The 19,456-nt window shown below is 37.4% G+C and overlaps 1 pseudogene; it reads left to right on the top strand.

Annotated features, from left to right (window-relative positions):
• The window catches only part of LOC110580642, a 46,170-nt pseudogene extending 44,019 nt beyond the window's left edge, over positions 1–2,151 (top strand).
• The last annotated feature ends 17,305 nt before the right edge of the window (positions 2,152–19,456 follow it).

Below are 19,456 nucleotides of genomic sequence, written 5' to 3'. Positions count from 1 at the left end.
TTTTTCTAAGAGGATGACGTTGAACTTTCCCTCCTAACAGTTTCTTTCTATTGGATTTCTCCCTCATTTCCCTGGCAGGACACCATAGAGGAGATAAAGGAAGATTTCTTGCTGCAGAATGAAGATGATTCTGTCAAATATTCCCAGGCACAGCGTAAGCAACTTTCAGAGACCCTGATGAAAAGCATTTCAAGAGGAACTTTCTTTGTTCCTGGAGGATACCATCTTTACTTAGAAGCAAAGGAAAAGGTTGAATGGGACTATAACCTAGTGCCCAGGAAAGGGGTTAAGGTGGGGAATAAAGAGAGAGGGGTAGTCGTCAGAATCCTAGAGTCAAAGGGTGTTGCTTTTTCTGAAAATCTAAGATTATAGCACCATTTTAACGGAGAAAGCAGAGCATTGCCATATCTCCACCCTTTTAGTTTTTATCTACAATTAGTTATATATTGTTGAAGAGACTAGAAATATTTCTTCCCAAGAAATGGTGTAGAATTGGGAATTCTGGATTAAAGAGAACAATTTTTCTTTGCTACATGACATGTCTCTGCTCCTTGTTTCTTCAGGCAAATGAAGTTCTCCAGCACTTCTTACAGAACCAGGTGGCAGTAGAAAACTCCATCCTGCAGGGAGACAATGTCCTCACCTATCAGGAGAAGGTCCTAGCAGGTACAGGTGCAGGGTTGAGCTCATAGCAGAGTGGGTAGGTTCCTGCACTACTTTCAGACAGAGATGAGAGCAAAACCTTCCTGAAACAAAGAGCTTCCTCTCTTTCTGTGAAATAGCACTGCTAAATATAACAATCAGAGTTGTCTTTTTAAATCTGACAGACAAGGAGGGCCATCTCGATCGCATTCTGAAATGTGCTCTTGGTAACCCACATAATTCAGAGGTTTCTCAGCTACCTTTTCAACATCAGTTTGGTATCTGTGCTGAGGAGGCTAGACTCAGACCTGACTTTTGTTTTCTTCTCTCTCTAAAACATTTGTGGAACAGCTGAGTGGGCTTTGAAGGAGGCAGCTGAAAAGAAACTGTAGCTGCTAAGACAGAAATAACAAGAAGCAACAGCAAAAACTGGAGGCTCAAGAGAGAAGCTTCAAGGAAAGCATAGCCCAACTGAGAGAGAAGTTGGAGAGAGAAAGAGAAAACCTTCGGAGGGAACAGGAAAAAATGTTGAATCACAAGCTGAAGGTAAGTCTGCACAGAGCCTAGGCAGTGCCCAGTGGACAGTGCCATGGTTCCTCAGGAGGAGGAGGGCCAAAACTAATGAAAATCATGATCCCAGGAAGAATCATAAAGACATGATTCATTGAAACCTCAGATCCGTCTGGACTCTGCTGAGGCCCTTAAATCCACAAACTCCAGCACCTAGTATGAGAATTTGTAGTGTGCAATTAACATCCCTGAGGGTGCTGGGCTGCTGTTTGTGGTGACTGTTAGGGTGATCTCATTGGGCCCCAGTTAAATAGGGCCTAGTCCACTAGTCCTTAGGATTCTTGGTTGAACCATCAAACAGACCTGAAAGAACTCCATCTGGTCTTAAAAGTATCAGATTGGACTTGAAATACAAGATTCCGGAAGCTCTAAAATGTACTACATTTGTTTCCAGATCTGTGTGAGTCATCTTGCAAAGCACAGAGGAAAATTAATTCTTCACCTCAACCTGGCACTTGATAAGCAGCAGTCTAGAGGGGGGGGCAGCAGTTCCCATTATCTGTTAGATGTGTGTGTTCATGCTACCTCAGTGGAACTGAGAAATAATTAGAATTAATCCTACATCGCTCTGAAGGGCATCCTCAGTGCTGGAACTCCTCTCGTGAGGATAGTTCTCAGGTCTGACCTAGCCTGACCCCACCCCACTCTTAGTGAGGTGGTGCTGAGGGAATCATGGGAAGGTGTAAACCATGGATACTCCCTCTCTCCAGGACAGACTCATCAAAGAGCCCTCTCAGGTGATAGAACAGTAGACATGATGCTTCAATGCTGAAACTGTTAAACTCAAAACCCTTACTGTTGATAACAGAGGATTTTCAAAAGTGGACTCGTTCTCTTTTATAGATCCAAGAAGAACTTCTTAATGAAGGATTTCTAAAGAAATCTGAGGAGTTGCATGCAGAGATACAGCTACTAAAAAAAAGAGATTGCCATGAATAATGAAGATAAATATTCATTGGGCCCATGGATCTTTGATGTGATTGATAAAGTGTTAGGGGAAGAAAGCCAGATCCTAGTGAGTTACCTGGTGTGGGGATGAAGATTCTGGGCTCATAATGACATAGGTCCAGAATTCCTTTTAGGGATTAAGAAAATGAGGGGGTTTTGTGATGCTGTGACATACTTTGGAAGCCTGTGTCATATTAGTTTCTTCTAACAGAAGTTTAAAGATAAACCATGATTACCAATGATTACTAAGGTCTGACATACAAAAGTCAGACTTAATTTTGATCAAATTAAAGAAATAGTAAACAAGATTGTAAAAGAGAAGTATAAGAAAAGGCCAGATTTGCAGTTGCAGCAAAACAAATAAAATACTGCAAAATAAAATCATCAGACCTGATTGTTGCTTTCTTCTCTCTAAGATGTTTGTGGAACAGCTGAGCAGGCTAAGAAGGAGGCATCTGAGAAGGAAGTGGACCTGCCAGGCCAGAAATACAAGCAGCAACAGCAAAAACTGGAGGCTCAAGAGAGAAGCTTCAAAGAAAACATAGCCCAACTGAGAGATAAGTTGGAGAGAGAAAGAGAAAACTTTCAGGGGGAGCAGGAAAAAATGTTGAATCACCAGCTAAAGGTAAGTCTGTGATTCCTCAGGAAGAGGAGGGCCAAAACTAATGAAAATCATGATCCCAAGGAGAATCATAAAGACATGATTCATTGAAACCTCAGATGCATCTGGACTCTGCTGAGGTCCTTAAATCCACAAGACTCTAGCACTTTCTGTAGTGTTAGTCTTTGAAGTGAATAGATGGCACCCCCAGATTGCTAGGCTGCTGTTTGTAGTGAGAATAGTATGTTTTTATAATGCCTGGAGTGAGTAGGATGTTAGTCCTATAGTCCTTAGGGTATTAGTAAAACCATCAGATAGATCTAAAATGGATCCACTGGGTCATGAAAGTATCAGATTATGCCTGATATGAAATACAGAATCCAGAAAGCCCTATAATTTGCTGCATTTGTTTCCAGATCTATGTGAGTTACTCTGTAAAGTGTAAGGGAACAGTCTTCCTTATTCCAACATGCAGCTTGATAGCCTGTTTTCTACACATTGTTAGCAATTCCCATTTTTTGTAGATGGGTGTGGCCATGCTGCCTCAAGTAGAACTGAGAATTAGTTAGAATCAAACCTACATTCTCTCCCAAAAGGCATCATTAGAACTGGAACACATTTCTGTCCCAGCACAGAGGCCACCACACAAACACCAGGTGTTCAAAAAATGTTAGAATAAATATGGGAGCTGCCATCCTTTAGGGATCGAGCCCCACATCAGGTTCCCTCCTCCACAAGGAGCCTGCTTCTCCCTCTCCCTTTGCCTCTCCCCCTGCTTGTGCTCTCTCTCACTATCTCTGTCACTATCTGTCTCTCTCTATCAAATAAATAAAATCTTAAAAAAAAAAAAAAGTATGTGTATGTGACTCAAAGTCTGGGCCATAAAATTATGCTCCTGTGCTCCACCAGTACATCTTTTCCCTCCTACTAGATCAGATTTGGCAGCAGTTGAGCTTTGACCTTGCAGATAAATAGGCTTTCTTAGTGGATACAAAACAAGATGGAAGGAACCCGACTCCCTGAACAACACTGTGGAACAATGCTTCCACACATGCCTGGAGCGGTAGAACAGTAGTAATATGTCTTCTAAGCTGTAGCAGCAACCTTTGAAGTGATCTCTATCTCCAGTGTCCTCACTTTACTCTTCTTCCTTCTGCCATCAGAATGTGGAACTCAATACTATTCTGAACATATCTAATAACCTTCAAAGCCTGTATCTGCCTTTGGAATAAATTCCGTGACTCAGGTCCCAACTGATCTATCAACCTCATCTTTAATGAGCCTACAGATATAGTGAACTCCAGCTGATTCCTAGCATTTGCTTACTACCATTATATATTTGCTCATTCCCTTCTTTCAGTCTAAAATACATTTCCTCTAATTTCTCTTTGCTGCAATCTGAGTCATCCTTCAAGATCCAGCAGTAATGGCACCTCCTCTCTGAAGCCATCTAAAATCCTTCTGAATATGATTAATTGTTGCTTTTGTAGCCAACCAAATACTTTATTTTTTAAAGATTTTATTTATTTATTTATTTGAGAAAGAGAGTGAGCGAGAGAGAGAGAGCACGAGCAGGGGGAGGGGCAGAGGGAGAGGGAGAAGCAGACTCCCCCCTGAACAGGGAGCCCAACACAGGGCTCTATCCCAGGACCCTGGGATCATGACCTGAGCTCAAGGCAGATGCTTAACCATCTGAGCCACCCAGCAGCCCCTCACACACTTTATTTTTAACATTATTTTATCAGTAATCACTTCTTATTTAATGGTAAAATATTTGTCCTTTTCACGATGCAGGTTAGCCAAGAATGAGAACTTTTCTTTGTTTTTAAATATACAAAAGCAGTGGAAATGCTAGTTTTGAAGGACTGGGAGGTTTATAATAATAACAAATAGACAAAACATAAAGTAATAGCTTTTTGTCAGCAGGCTTTGGTTAGGCTAATAACAAAATCTCAAATTTGAAAATTCCTTACCTTTAAATGAACTATTCTCAAAAGGTTTGATGACATGTATAAATGATACTTTCAAAAGTGGAGATTAACAAAAATTTACTTGTATAGATATTCACTATTGAACCAGATATCACAGACAATGAAGGGAAGCCAAACTAGCTAACTATTATTTTAATTTTGCAGATTGGATCTTTGGGTCAAGGGCAAAGATGCTCTTTCCAACTAGCCTCACTGCCAGACATCAAATCTTTTCCTGGAGTAATAGGGTCAGGGCAAGCTGAGGAATGGCCAAGAAACTAGGATGGTACATACCGGTAGTGCCTATAGTCACCATCAAATATGTATCATGTGACAAATTATACTCAATTCAGGGTGGAATGGAGGAAGAGTTACAGTCAGCTGATACTGTGCTGAGGGAAATGAACAGAGGGACATCAGGACCTCTCGGAGAGTGGCATTTGTGATCCTTTTGTCTTTTCCACATTCACAAATATTTAATGCTAGCATTCAGAACCCAGGTCATAGAGGAAGCATCCATCCTTCTGATATCAATCATACAAATACAAAAACCTCTTAAATTTTAATTTCTGTCCTTCTCCCCAAGCTCAAAAATACTAACTGCTGAATTAAGGGCAGCTATTCTTTTAAATTTGTACATAACAGTTTCTTCTTATTTCTTTTTTTAAAAATAGATTTCCCCAATCCCAACAATATCAGAGTATTTGTTTTGTTGTGTTTAACTCTCTCTCACAGTGGCTAGTGCCTCTTGCTCTTGTTCAAGAATATTGTAAAGCTATAAATCTTGACTCCAAAATCATTTATTCCTTTATTCCCAGATTTTTATTAGCTGAAGAATTGCACCAAATAGATTGATGACCTGAAACTGCTTAAGGTCTGCATTTTCAGGAACCCCATGTGGATCAGGATATCATCAGTTTGGGGCTCCTTCTTCTTATGTTTCAGGATGCTAAATGGGACTCTTCCTATGAGGGGTCCACTAAGGACCCTGGACTGAGAATACTAGATGCCAAATAACAACTAATTCCAAAGCAAGGTGCCACACCAACTTTTACAGAGTTAGGTTAAACTCAAGTCAGTAAACTAAAGGAGAAATATCATATGATTATATCAATTAATGAAGAAAAGGCATTTCACAAAATCTAACACTCATGATAAAACTTCCCACAAATGAGAAAGAGTACTTCGTCAAATTGATAAATAGCTGCAAAAAACCTGCAGCTAACATCATACTTAATGGTGAAAAACTAGATGCTGTTCCACTAAGATCAGGAACAAGGCAATGATGTCTGCTCTCACCACTTCTATACAACATCATACTAGAAGTTCTAATAAATAAGACAAGAAAAAGAAATGAAAGATATATAGATTGGGAAGGAAGAAATAAAGCTATCTTCCTTTGCAGATGACATGATTATTATCTATGTAGAAAATCTCAAAGAATCAACAACAACAAAAAACTCCTGGCACTAATAAATGATTATAGCAAGATTACAGGATACAAGGTTTACCTACAAAAATCAATTGCTTGCTTATATATCAGCAGTGAACACTTTGAATTTGAAATTAATACAATACCATTTATATTAGCACCCCTGAAAATTAAATACTTAGGTTATAAATCTGAAAAAAAAATATGTACAAGATCTTTATAAAGAAAATAACAACTCTGATGAAAGAAAACAAAGACAATCTAAATAAATGGGGAAATATTCCATGTGATGAATGGGAACACTCAATATTGTCAAGCTGCCACTTCTAGAGGTTAGTATAACCACAGTAAAAATCCCAGCAAGTTATTTTGTGGATATTGACAAATTGATTCTAAAGTTCATATGGAGAGGCAAAAGACCCAGAATAAACAACAAATATTGAAGTAGAAGAAAAAAGAAACTGAAACTACCCAACTTTAAGACTTGCTATAAAGTCTTTAAGACTTGCTATAAAGTTACAGTAATCAAGACTGTGTGGTCTTGACAAAGGAGCAAAAGCAAGTCAGTGGATAAAGGATAATCTTTTCAAAAAATGATGCTGAAACAACTGGACATTCATAAACCAAAAAGAAAAAGAAAATAGTATAGACACATCTTACAATTTTCACAAAAATAAACTCAAAATGGATTATAGACCCAAATGTAAAACATAAAACTATACAATTCCTAGAAGATAACATAAGGGAAAAACTTAGGTTTGGTGACGACTTTTTAGATACACCACCAAAAATCACAATCCATAATAAAAAACTGATAAGTTGGACTTCATTAAAACTTAAAACTTCTGATCTTCAAAAGACACCATTCAGAGAATGAAATGACAAGCCACGCATTAGGATAAAATATTTGCAGAATATATATCTCATAAAGAACTGGTAACCAAAATATACAAACAATTTTTTAAACTCAAGAATAAGAAAACAACCCACTTTAAAAATGGGCAAGAGATCTGAGCAGACACCTCATCAAAGATTCACAGATGTCAAACAAGCATACAAAAAGATGCTCCACATCATATGTCATTAGAGAACTGCACATTAAAACCATAGTAAGATACCACTAAGCACCTACTAAAATGGCTAAAATCCAAACACTCACAACACCAAATACTGTTAAAGATGTAAAGTGATAACTCCCATTTATTGCTGTGGGAATGCAAAATAGTACAGCCATTTTGGAAGACAATTTTGTAGTTTCTCTCCAACCTTAACATTCTTACTATCTGATCCAGACATCATACTCCTAGTTATTTACCAAAATGAGTTGAAAACAGATTTACACAAAAACCTGCACACAGATATTTAAAGCAGTTTTATGCATAATTGCCCAAACTTACAAGCAACCAACATATGCTTAGCAGGTGAATAGACAAATTGTGATACATCCAGTCAATGGAATGTTATTCAGTGCTAAAAAGAAATGGACTATCAGGACACAAAACACATGAGCAGACTTGAATACATATTGCTAAATGAAAAGAAGCCCATCTGAAAGGTTACATACTGTCATCCACCTGTATGGCATTCTGAAAAAGCAAAACAGTGAAAATACTAGTGGTTCCTAGGAGCTCAGAGGGAGGGAGAGAAGGATGAATAGGTGGAGCACAGGGGATCTTTAAAATGAAATTATTCTGTATGATACCATAATGGTCATTATATATTAGTTAAAACCTATAGCATGTACAACACAAAGAGTGAACTCTAATATGGAATTTAATCTATCAACATTGAGTCATCATTTCTAACAAATGTACATGCTAATGTAAGATATAAATAATTGGGGAAAATTGGGAGGTGGAGAGGGGTTAAGGGATATACAAAAACTTCACTTTTTGCTAATTTTTCTATAAACCTAAAGCTGTTCTTAAAAAAATTAATGAAGTCTATTTAAAAAAATGTGTAGGGTATCAAAAAAATGTAATTTCAGTTCAATCAAGCTGACACTTATTACACTCTATTACTTTAGGAAGACATTTTTTTACTTTTATTTTAAATTCCAGTTAGTTAACATAGTGTTATTATTAGTTTCAGGTGTAAAATATAGTGATTCAGCACTTCCATACATCACCCAAGTGTTCATCACTGCAAGTGCACTCCTTAATCCCCATCATCTATTTAACCCATCCCAATAAGTCTTATTACAGAAGAATATGTTGGTAAGAGAAAAATTATAATCAAAATATCTTCCTAGACTGACAAAACAAACTCCACAACTAAAGGGAGAGAAGAGGACACATCCAAGAAGGTAGGAAGTATGGAGATGTGGTTTGGGGAGAAATGGATCATGAGCACTGTGAAGGGGAGCGAGCTGTGGTCATGGAGAACAGTGAAAAAGAGACAGAAGCACACAGGGGAACTCACAAGGAGAACATTTCCCCAAAACCATTGGCTTAGAAAATGAAAGGGGCTGAATTTCATGAGTTCTTGCAACCAGCAGGGCTTAAAGCCTGGAGTTTTAAAGGTCAGAAAGGGTGGCTGGGATAGAGACCAGAGGGCACTGTATTGCTCCTGAAGAAAAGGCAGGCAAACAACCTAGGGGTGGGCAGTGTGGAAATGGCTATCTGGGGGGGGTTGCCTGGGGCACACAGTGGGGAGACTGTTTGCTCTTCCGTGAGTGTGTCCTTGAGAGGGAAAATTCCCGGAGATACTTCTCTGGAAACAAAGGAGATGGCTGGTGTCACGTCCCTCCCCCACCCCTCACCATAAAAACAGAAGTCGTTCAGCACTGACACTGACTAACTTGCTTACACCAAGCCTGCCACCCCCTCCCCCCAGCCCGTACTATGGCAGGACTGCCCTTCTCAGTCCCAGTGTGGCAGTCCCCTCCCCCAGTAGGCCAGCACAAATCCCTGCCCACATCACATCTCCCCACCAGAATATTCTGCAGGGCCTCAGTTCTGGTGCAGTTGGTGTCAGGTCTCATTTCACAAGCAGACCAGAGCATACCTAGTTAAAAATCAGCACCTTTAGGCCAGCAACCGAACACTGCCCAAGCAGGCAAAAACTTCTGCAGATGATTGGCCTGAAGAATAGAGCAGCCAAAACACAACAGTAGAGTGCATGGGGCACATACCAGAGACACTCCCTGAAGCACCAGGCCATGGGCACTACTTGACCTCTTCTTCATAATGCCATTACTTTCAGGAGCAGGAGACATAACTGACTTTTCTAACACAGAGATGAAGGCAGAGACTTAGAGAAAATGCAAAATGCCAAGGTGGAGGAATTTATCCCAAATGTAAGAATAAGATAAGGCCACGGCCAGAGATCTAAGAAAAACAGATATAAGTAACATGCCTGAAGGAAAATTCAAAGCAACAATCATAAGGATATTCAATGGACTTGAGAAAAGAATAGGAGACATCAGTGAGACCCTTACCACAGAGATAAAAGAGTTTAAAAGAATTAAGAATAAAGAATGCAATAACAAGATTGGAAACAGGCTTGATGCAATAAACAGCAGGCTGGAAGAAGCAGAGGTACAAATTAGTGACCTAGAAGACAAAATAATGGAAAATAATGAAGCTGAACAAAAGAGAGAAAGAAGAATTATGCAACATGAGAATAGACTTAGGGAACTCAGTGACTCTATCAAATGTAATAACATTCATATTATAGAGTCCCAGAAGAAGAAAACTGAGAAAAGGGGGAAGAAATTTTATTTCAAGAAATAATAGCAGAAAACTTCCCTAATCTGGAAAATTTTCCTTAATCTGGAAAAAGACATCCCGAGTCCAGGAGGCACAGAGAACACCCATAAAAATCAACATAAGCAGGCCAACACCAAGACATATTGTAATTAAATTTGCAACATATAGTGATAACAAAAAAGTCTTAAAAGCAGCAAGACAAAAGAAATCTTAAATTACCAGGGAAAACCCATCACACTAGCGGAAGATTTCTCAACAGAAATTTGGCAAGACAGAAGAGAGTGGCATGATATATTTAAAGTGCTGAATGGGAAAAATCTGCAGCCAAGAATAAAAGATATCCAGGGGCGCCTGGGTGGCTCAGTTGTTAGGTGTCTGCCTTGGGTTCAGGTCATAATCCCAGGGTCCTGGGATCGAGCCCTGCATCAGGCTCCCTGCTCAGCCAGGAGCCTGTTTCTCCCTCTCCCACTCCCCCTGCTTGTGTTCCCTCTCTCACTGTCCCTCTGTCAAATAAATAAATAAAATCTTAAAAAAAAAAGAATAAAAGATAATCCAGGAAGATTATCATTCGAATAGAAGGAGAGATAAAGCGTTTCCCAGACAAACGAAAACTAAAGGAGTTTATGACCATTAAATCAGCCTTGCAAGAAATATTAAAGGGGACTCTATGAATGCAAAGGAGAGGCCAAAAGTGACAAAGATAAGAAAGGACTAGAAAAAATCTCCAGAAACATTGACAAAACAAGTAATAAAATGGCAATAAATACATATCTATCAATAATTACTTTGAATAAAGATGGACAAAATGTTCCAACCAAAAGACATAAGATAAAAAAGTAAAACCCATCTATTTGCTGCCTACAAAAGACTCATTTTAGACCTAAAGACACCTGGAGGTTGAAAGTGAAGGGATGGAGAAACATTTATCATGTGGATAAGTGACATCAAATGGATGTCAAAAGAAAGCCAGAGTAGCAATACTTGAGTGCAATACTTAAGTTAGACAAACTAGATTTTTAAAAAAGACTGTAACAAGAGACAAAGAAGGCACTATATAATCATAAACTGAACAAAACAACAAGAAGATGTAATAATTGTAAATATTTATGCACCCAACATGGGACCACCCAAATACATAATACAATAATAAACATAAAGGAACCAATTGACAAAACACAATAATAGTAGAGGACTTTAACACCCCACTTACACCAATGGACAGAGCATCTAAACAGAAAATCTAAAGGAAACAATGGCTTTGAATGACACATTGGACCAGCTGGACCTCACAGATATATTCAGAACATTCCGCCAGAAAACAGCAGAATACACATTCTTTTCAAGTGCACATGGAACATTCCCCAGAATAGGTCTTATATTAGGTCACAAAACAGGCCACAACAAATAAAAAAAGATTGAGATCATATCATGCACCTTTTGTGACCACAATAAAATGAAACTACAAGTCAACTACAAGAAAAAATTTGGAAAGACCACAAATAGAAGGAGGTTAAATGACATGCTACTAAACAATGAACGGGTCAAACCAGGAAATCAAAGAAGAAATAAAAAAAAAAATACATGGAAACAAATGAAAGTGAAAACAGGATGGTCTAAAACCTTTGGGATGCAGTAAAAGCAGTCATAAGAGGGAACTATATAGCAATACAGGCCTTCCTCAAGAAGCAAGAAAAATCTAAAACAAACAACCTAACCTTACACTTAAAGGAGATAGAAAAAGAGCAACAAATGAAGCCTAAAGCCAACATAAGGAAGGAAATTATAAAGGTTATAGCAAAAACTAAAAAAACAATAGAACAGATCAATGAAAGCAGGAGCTGGTTCTTTGAAAAAATTAATAAAATTGATAAACCTCTAGCCAGATTACCAAAGAAAGAGAGAGAGAGAAAGAGAAAGAGAGATAAAGGTCCCAAATAAAATCACAAATAAGAGAGGACAAATAACAACCAACACCACGGAAATGCAAACAATTATAAGAGAATATTATGAAAAACTATATGCCAACAAATTAGACAACCTGGAAGAAATGGATAAATTCCTAGAAACATATAAACTACCAAAACTGAAACAGGAAGAAATACAAACTTTAACAGACCAATAACCCACAAAGAGACTGAATTATTAATCAAAAAACTCCCAAAAAACAAAAGTCCAGGGCCAGATGGCTCCACAGGCAAATTCTACCAAACATTTAAAGAAGAATTAATACCTATTTTTCTCAAACTAAACCAAAAAATAGGAAAGGAAAACTTCCAAACTTATTCTATGAGGCCAGCATTACCCTGATTCCAAAACCAAAGACCCCACTAAAAAAGAGAACTACGGGCCAATATCCCTGATGAACACAGATGAAAAAATTCTCAGCAAAATACTAGCAAACTGAATCCAACAATACACTAAAAAAATCATTCACCACAATCAAGTGGGATTTATTCTGGGTTGCAAGGGTGGTTCAGTATTTGCAAATCAATCAATGTGATGCACCACATTAATAAAAGAAAGAATAAAAGCCACATGATCATTTCAATAGATGCAGAAGAAGCATTTGACAAAGTACAACATCCATTCAAGCTAAAAACCCTCAACAAAGTAGGTTCAGAGGAAACATACCTCAACATAATAAAGGCCATATATGAAAAACTCACAGCTAATATAATCTTCAATGACTGAGAGTTTTTCCTCTATGGTCAGGAACAAGGAAGGGATGTCCACTCTCACCACTGTTAGTTAACATAGTAATGGAAGTCCTAGCCTCCACAATCAGACAACAAAAAGAAATAAAAGGCATCCAAATAGGCAAAGAAGAAGTCAAACTTTCACTCAGCAGATGACATAATACTCTATGTAGAAAACCTGAAAAACTCTACCAAAAAAACTGCTAAAACTGGCACACGAATTCAGTAAAATTGCAGGATACAAAATCAACATACAGGTTATATTACAAAGCTATAGTAATCAAAATAGTATGGTATTGGCACAAAAATAGACACATAGATCAATGGAACAGAATATAGTCCAGAAATAAATTATATGATCAATTAATCTTTGACAACAGAAGCAAGAATATGCAATGGGAAAAAGAAAGTCACTTCAACAAATGGTGTTGGGAAAACTGGACAGCTATATGCAAAAGAATGAAACTGGATCACTTTCTTACACCTTACACAAAAATAAACTCAAAATGGATGAAGGACCTAAATGTGAGACCTGAAACCATAAATATCCTAGAAGAGAGCCCAGACAGTAATTTCTCAGACATTGGCCATAACAACATTTTTTCTAGATATGTCTCCTGAAGCAAGGGAAACAAATGCAAAATAAATTGAGACTTTATCAAAATAAGAAGCTTCTACACAGCAAAGGAAACAGCCAATGTAACTAAGACAACCTACTGAATGGAAGAAGATATTTGCAAATGACATATATGATAAAGGGTTAGTATCCAAAATACATAAAGAACTGATACAATTCAACACCCCCAAAGAAGAAATATTCCAATTAAAAATCGGCAGAAGACGTGAACAGATATTTCTCCAAAAAAGACATACAGATGACACATGAAAAGATGCTCAACATCACTTATCATCAGAGAAATGCAAATCTAAACCATAATGAAATATCACCTCACAGCTGTCAGAATGGCTAAAATAAAAAACTCAAGAAACAAGTGTTGGTGAGGATGTGGAGAAAAAGGAACCCTCTTGCACTGTTGGTGGGAATGCAAACTGATGTAGCCACTGTGGAAGACAGTATGGAGGTTTCTCAAAAAATTAAAAATAGAACTACCCTAAGATCCAGTAACTGTACTACTGGGCATTTATCCAAAGAATACAAAAACACTAATTCAAAAGGATACATGCACCCATGTGTTTACTGCCGCATTATTTGCAATAGCCAAACTATGGAAGCAGCCCAAGTGTCCACCAATAGATGAATGGATAAAGAAGGGGTGGTATATACATAGAATGGAATATTTTTCAGATATAAAAAAAGAATGAAATCTTGCCCTTTGCAACAATGTGGATGGATCTAGAGAGTATAATGCTAAGCAAAATACCCAGTCAGAGAAAGACAAATACCATATGAAATGAAGAACTGAATTCCTCATTTAAAAGGTTATTCAACTCATGACTGGAAAATGTTTTGCAGAGACTAGCTTTGGTGCTTTGTGCTACAAACCGGGTTTTATATCCACTACTCACATACGCTGGTGCTGAGGACCTTAAGATGTGATCCCATATGTGGCCTCTGTCCTTACACCTTCACATCATGATGGACAGTGAGCAGTAGGAAAATTCCTGCAAGTCATTATTACTACACTGCAACAGGTAGAAAAGAATTAACAATTTATGAAAGTAAGTGTAAACCAAAAATATACATATCCCACTAGACCCAAAGTAAATGTATCTTAACCGCAACTGTCCTTAGCAAATACCCAAAAATTCCATAGCAAATTTCATATCATATGACACAAGGAAGAATGGGACTAAGAGGAGCTGACATGGAAAGAGGTAGCAGTATACATGACTGCAGGTTACATAGCCTTCTTTTTAAAAAGATAACAGCTTTATTGGAATATAAATCACATACATACAATTCACAAACTCAAAAGGTACAACTCAGTGGTTTTTAGTAGATGCATAGAGTTGTTGCAACCATCACTACAATCAATTATAGAAATTTTCATCACTCCAAAAAGAAACCGTATTATTAGCAGTATTTCTGCTCAATCCCCAGCCCTAGGTAACCAACTAATCTGCTTTCAGTCTCTATGGATTTGCCTACTCTGGACATTTCATATTATAGAATTTAATGGGTCTTTTGTGACTGGCTTCATTTCTCAAGGGTATATACTTGGGAGTAGAATTGGTGGGTCATATGGTAACTCTTAAGTTTAAACTTTTGAGAAACTGCCAAACTGTTTTCCAAATTGACTGCACCATTTTACATCCCCTACCAGCTGTGTAGGAGGGCTCTGATTTCTCCATATCCTTGCCAACACCTTTTATCATCTGTCATTTTGTTTATACCCATCTTTGTGGCCATGAAATGGTATCTCATTGTGATTTTTATTTACATTTCCCTTTTGAGTAATGATTTTGGGCATATTTTCATGTGCATTAACATTTATATATCTTCTTTAGAATAATGACTATCCTTTATATATTCTAGATAAAAGTATCAAAGGAGATTTGGATGATGCAAGTAGAAAAAATGCAGTTATTCTCGAGCAGCTGTGGCTTCATACAGTGGTGGTCAGATGTGATGTTTCTGCAGAACTGTCCAGGATCACTGACACCAGATGGCAGCACAGGTATTCAGACTTCTCCACAAATAACGGCTTTTCTACCCCTCACCAATTCTTCAGGCTGTAGTGTTTAGTAATTATACCTTCATCCTCCCCTGACTCTCCTCTTTCCAGATTTCATACCCCAATACCCCTTTGTCATTAAAGTTAGTCCTCAGTATTCACATAATTCTCTGTAATGCTTGGTGGTGGCTCTGTTTTCCTGACTGAATCCAGACCGATCACCCAACATTGTATGAGGATAAAATTCCAATAGCAGGTAATTTCAACATTTAAAGTGCTCACTGCTCTGTGCCCCTACACACAGTATAAATGGCACCTCTCTCAAGTACTCCCAAACCTCTTTCAAGTGCTCCAGGTTCCCCTGGAATTTGCTCTACTATCTTAATCTCCAAGTATTGTGGCTCTTCTGTTTGAAACCTTTCTTTTCTTTAATCTGGTGCTCCATTTCCATGACTGGAGTAAATCTATAAAAATTATCCCTGAGGGGAACCTGAATGGCTCAGTCAGTTTAGCCTCTGACTCTTAATGTCAGCTCAGATCTCGATCTCAGGGTTGTGAGTTCAAGGCCCTCTTTGGACTTCACACTGGGTGTGGAGCCTATGTAAAAAAAAAAAAAATCCCTGAATTCATATTTCTAGCTCTAACTTTACTTATGTGTTTCAAGCCTATAAATTCAGTTCACTGTTTGACATCCTCATATCTTGCCCTGTAATTATTGCAAGTTTAACATATCCAAACTAAAACTTTTGGTTGTCTCCTGTGGTTCTAAATGTAATCCTTCCACAGTCTTCCCCATCTTGGTGAATAATGACTACTTTAATCTATCCTTGATTCCTATTGTTCTCTCAGGCCTCAAATTTAGTCCAACAACAAAACCTGTGAATTCTAAATTTGACAAACATCTAGAGTCAGACAAAAATCACTATTTCTAATCCATGTCCATATCATCACTCACCTAGAATTCTATACTAAGCTCTTAACTTGCCAACTATGTTCAGTCTTACCCTCCGAGATCTAATCTAGTTCTACAGTTTTTTGTTTTTAAAAAATTAATCAAAATTTCACATACATAAAGAATAATAACCAAATTGTAATATTATGGAGATTTTCAAAGAGTAGGCATGTCTTTGTGCCATTATGTAAGTCAAGGCATAAGATTTTACAAATGTGCCCAGAAACTTAGTCATAGCACCTTCCAGATTTCCACTCCCTCTCTTTTGCCACAAAGGAACTGTAGAAAGCAATTTCTGGCACTAGCTTTCAGTGATCCCTGCCTCTTATTATTCACACTCTCATGCAATTGCCTCTGCCTTGAGTGTGAGCTGAGCCTGGTGAATTTCTTCTAGTGAACAGAGTATCATAAACATGAAATGTAACTTATATGACTAAGTAACAAAAGATTGATTTCCATCTTGATAGCATTTTCTCCCTCTTATTGCTTCTCTCTATCCTATTCTCTTTTTTGTCTCTCTCCCTCCTTTTGTTCTCTCTTTCTTGGCTTGTTCACATGGATGAAGCAAGTTACCATGGTAGAGAAGCCCACATGGTAATGAATTAAGGATGACCTTCAGACAACAGCCTTCAAGGAATTGAGGCCTCCAGTCTAACAACCCATAATGAAATGAACCCTACCAACAACCACATCAGTGATCTTGGGAAGTGATCTGGAGAAGTGATCCTTCCCCACTTTGCCTTGTGCTGACTACCATCCCCAGGCAGCACTGTGATTACAGCCTATAAGAGACATTGAAGCAGAGGACGCAGCTAAACCATAGCCAGATTATTGTGACCTACAGAAGCTTTGAGATTATAAATGTTGCTATTGCAAGCTGCTAAATTTGGGGAAAATTTGTTATGTAGTAACAGATAACTAATACAGAAAGTTTTATCTGACTTCTAAAACCATAGATTGCTATTGTCTGGTTTTTGTCTTTATATAAATTGCATTATATAGATGATTCATCTCATTTTGGCTTCTTTTGTTCAACATTATATTTTTTAAATTCATCCAAATTGTTGTATTCAGTAACAATATTTCTGCATATAACAAGGAGTGAAATTATTTCCTCATAGGGTATGTATTTGTTCATTTTATGGTAGGTAATATCAGTTTTTCAATGTGATTGTCCAAATTTATACAGTCATAGGTGATGTGTAAAATTCCCAGTTCCACAATCTTATCATCACTTACTAATGTTAGACTTGTAAATTTTAGTCACTGTAGTAAGTGTATAGTTTTAATTGTGGGTTTAATTTTTTTAATTAATTAGTGTTGCTTAGGAAGGTTGAGTGCATTTTCATGTTTGCTGCTTTTTGCATACCTTCCTATTCAATATTTTTGCTTATGTGTCTAATGGGTTGTCTATCCTTTTTTTTTTCCTTCTTGATTTAGAGACTTCTTTATATACCCTATATTCTATAATTTTTTTCTGTTAGCATTTAGTTTACTTTTTAATTCTCTTAGTGGCAACATGAATTTTTAATGGTAACATAGTTAAACTTATCAATTATTTATTTACAAGTTATTGATTTATTTGTTCTATTGCCTGACCTGAAGGACATGAAAATAATCTCTTTGACTTTCTTCTAAACATTTTATTATTTTGTCTTCCATATTGGGATTTACAATCCACCTAGAATCAATTTTATAATGTTAGAAGGTAAGAGTCAAGTTTTATTTTTTTTTCATGAGTGTGTAATGTTGACCTAGCAACATTTATTGAGAAGACTATCCTTTTGCTATAGTTGTCATGAATCAATTTTCCTTACATGTGTGAAACTAGGAATTGTATAAAATGTATAGATAAATATATAAAGAAATTACACTCAAAATTAGTCTTCCAATTCATCATCTTACGTCCCACAATTTGTTAGCCCTTTTAAATCTTTCAGTAGTATTTTATATTTTGCAGCATATACTCTTTGTACATTTTGTTAGATTTATTCCTGAAATTTTTTTTTAAAGATTTTATTTATTTTTGACAGAGAGAGTGTGTGTACAAGCAGGGGAATCAGCAGGCAGAGGGAGAGAGAGAAGCAGGCTTCCCGCTGAGCAGGGAGCCCAATGTGGGGCTCGATACCAAGACCCTGGGAGCATGACCTGAGCCGAAGGCAGATGCTTAACTGTCTGAGCCATCCAGGCACCCCCCCCTGAATGTTTTTAAATAACTTTTTGAGGCATAAACATGTATATTAAAACATATATAGGGCGCCTGGGTGGCTCAGTTGGTTGGGCGACTGCCTTCGGCTCAGGTCATGATCCTGGAGTCCCTGGATCGAGTCCCGCATCGGGCTCCCTGCTCGGCAGGGAGCCTGCTTCTCCCTCTGACCCTCCCCCCTCTCATGTGCTCTCTGTCTCTCTCATTCTCTCTGTCTCAGATAAATAGATAAAATCTTTAAAAATATATATATATATACATAATATAAATTATTATATATAAATACAAATTACTAAAATAATTAATAAAATTAAACCAAGAAGGCAAGACTTATACAATGAAAGCTATAAAACCTAGGTGAAAGAAACTAAAGAAGACACAAATAAATGAAAAGACATCCCATGTTCATGGTTTACAAGAGTTAATATTGTTAAAATGTCCATTCTATTGTACACAATCTATAGATTCAATGAAATTCCTATCAAAATCTCAATGACATTTTACTGCAGAAATATAAAAAGTATCCTAAAATTCATATGGACTTTCAAGGAACTCTGAATAGCCCCAACAGTCTTGAAAAAGAGGAATAAAGTTGGAGGCTGCACATTTCCTTATTTCAAAACATATTACAAAGCTACAGTAATTAAAGCAGTCAGGTACTGGCATAAAGATAGACATACAGACAGCTCAGAAATAAACCCTCACATATGTGGTCAAATGATCTTTAACAAGCTTATCAAGACCACACAAGGGGGAAAGGACAGTCTCTTTAATAAAGGTGTTGGAAAAACTGAATATCCACATACAAAAGAATGAACTTGGATCTTTAAAACATATATAAAAATTAACTCAAAATACATTAAAGAACTAGACATAAAATATAAAACTTAAAAAAAAATTTTTTAAATTTTTATTTATTTGGGGGGGAGGAGCAGAGGGAGAGGGAGAAGCAGACTCCCCACTGAGCAGGGAGCCAGATATGGGGCTAAATCCCAGGACCCTGAGATTAGGACCTGAGCTGAAGGCAGACACTAAACCAACTGAGCCACCCAGGTGCCCCTATAAAACTTTTAGAAGAAAGCGTAGAGGAAAA

The sequence above is a fragment of the Neomonachus schauinslandi genome, chromosome 4 (genome assembly GCF_002201575.2).
Source record: "Neomonachus schauinslandi chromosome 4, ASM220157v2, whole genome shotgun sequence".
Lineage (NCBI taxonomy): Eukaryota > Metazoa > Chordata > Mammalia > Carnivora > Phocidae > Neomonachus > Neomonachus schauinslandi.
This window is presented reverse-complemented; position numbering and strand designations above follow the sequence as displayed.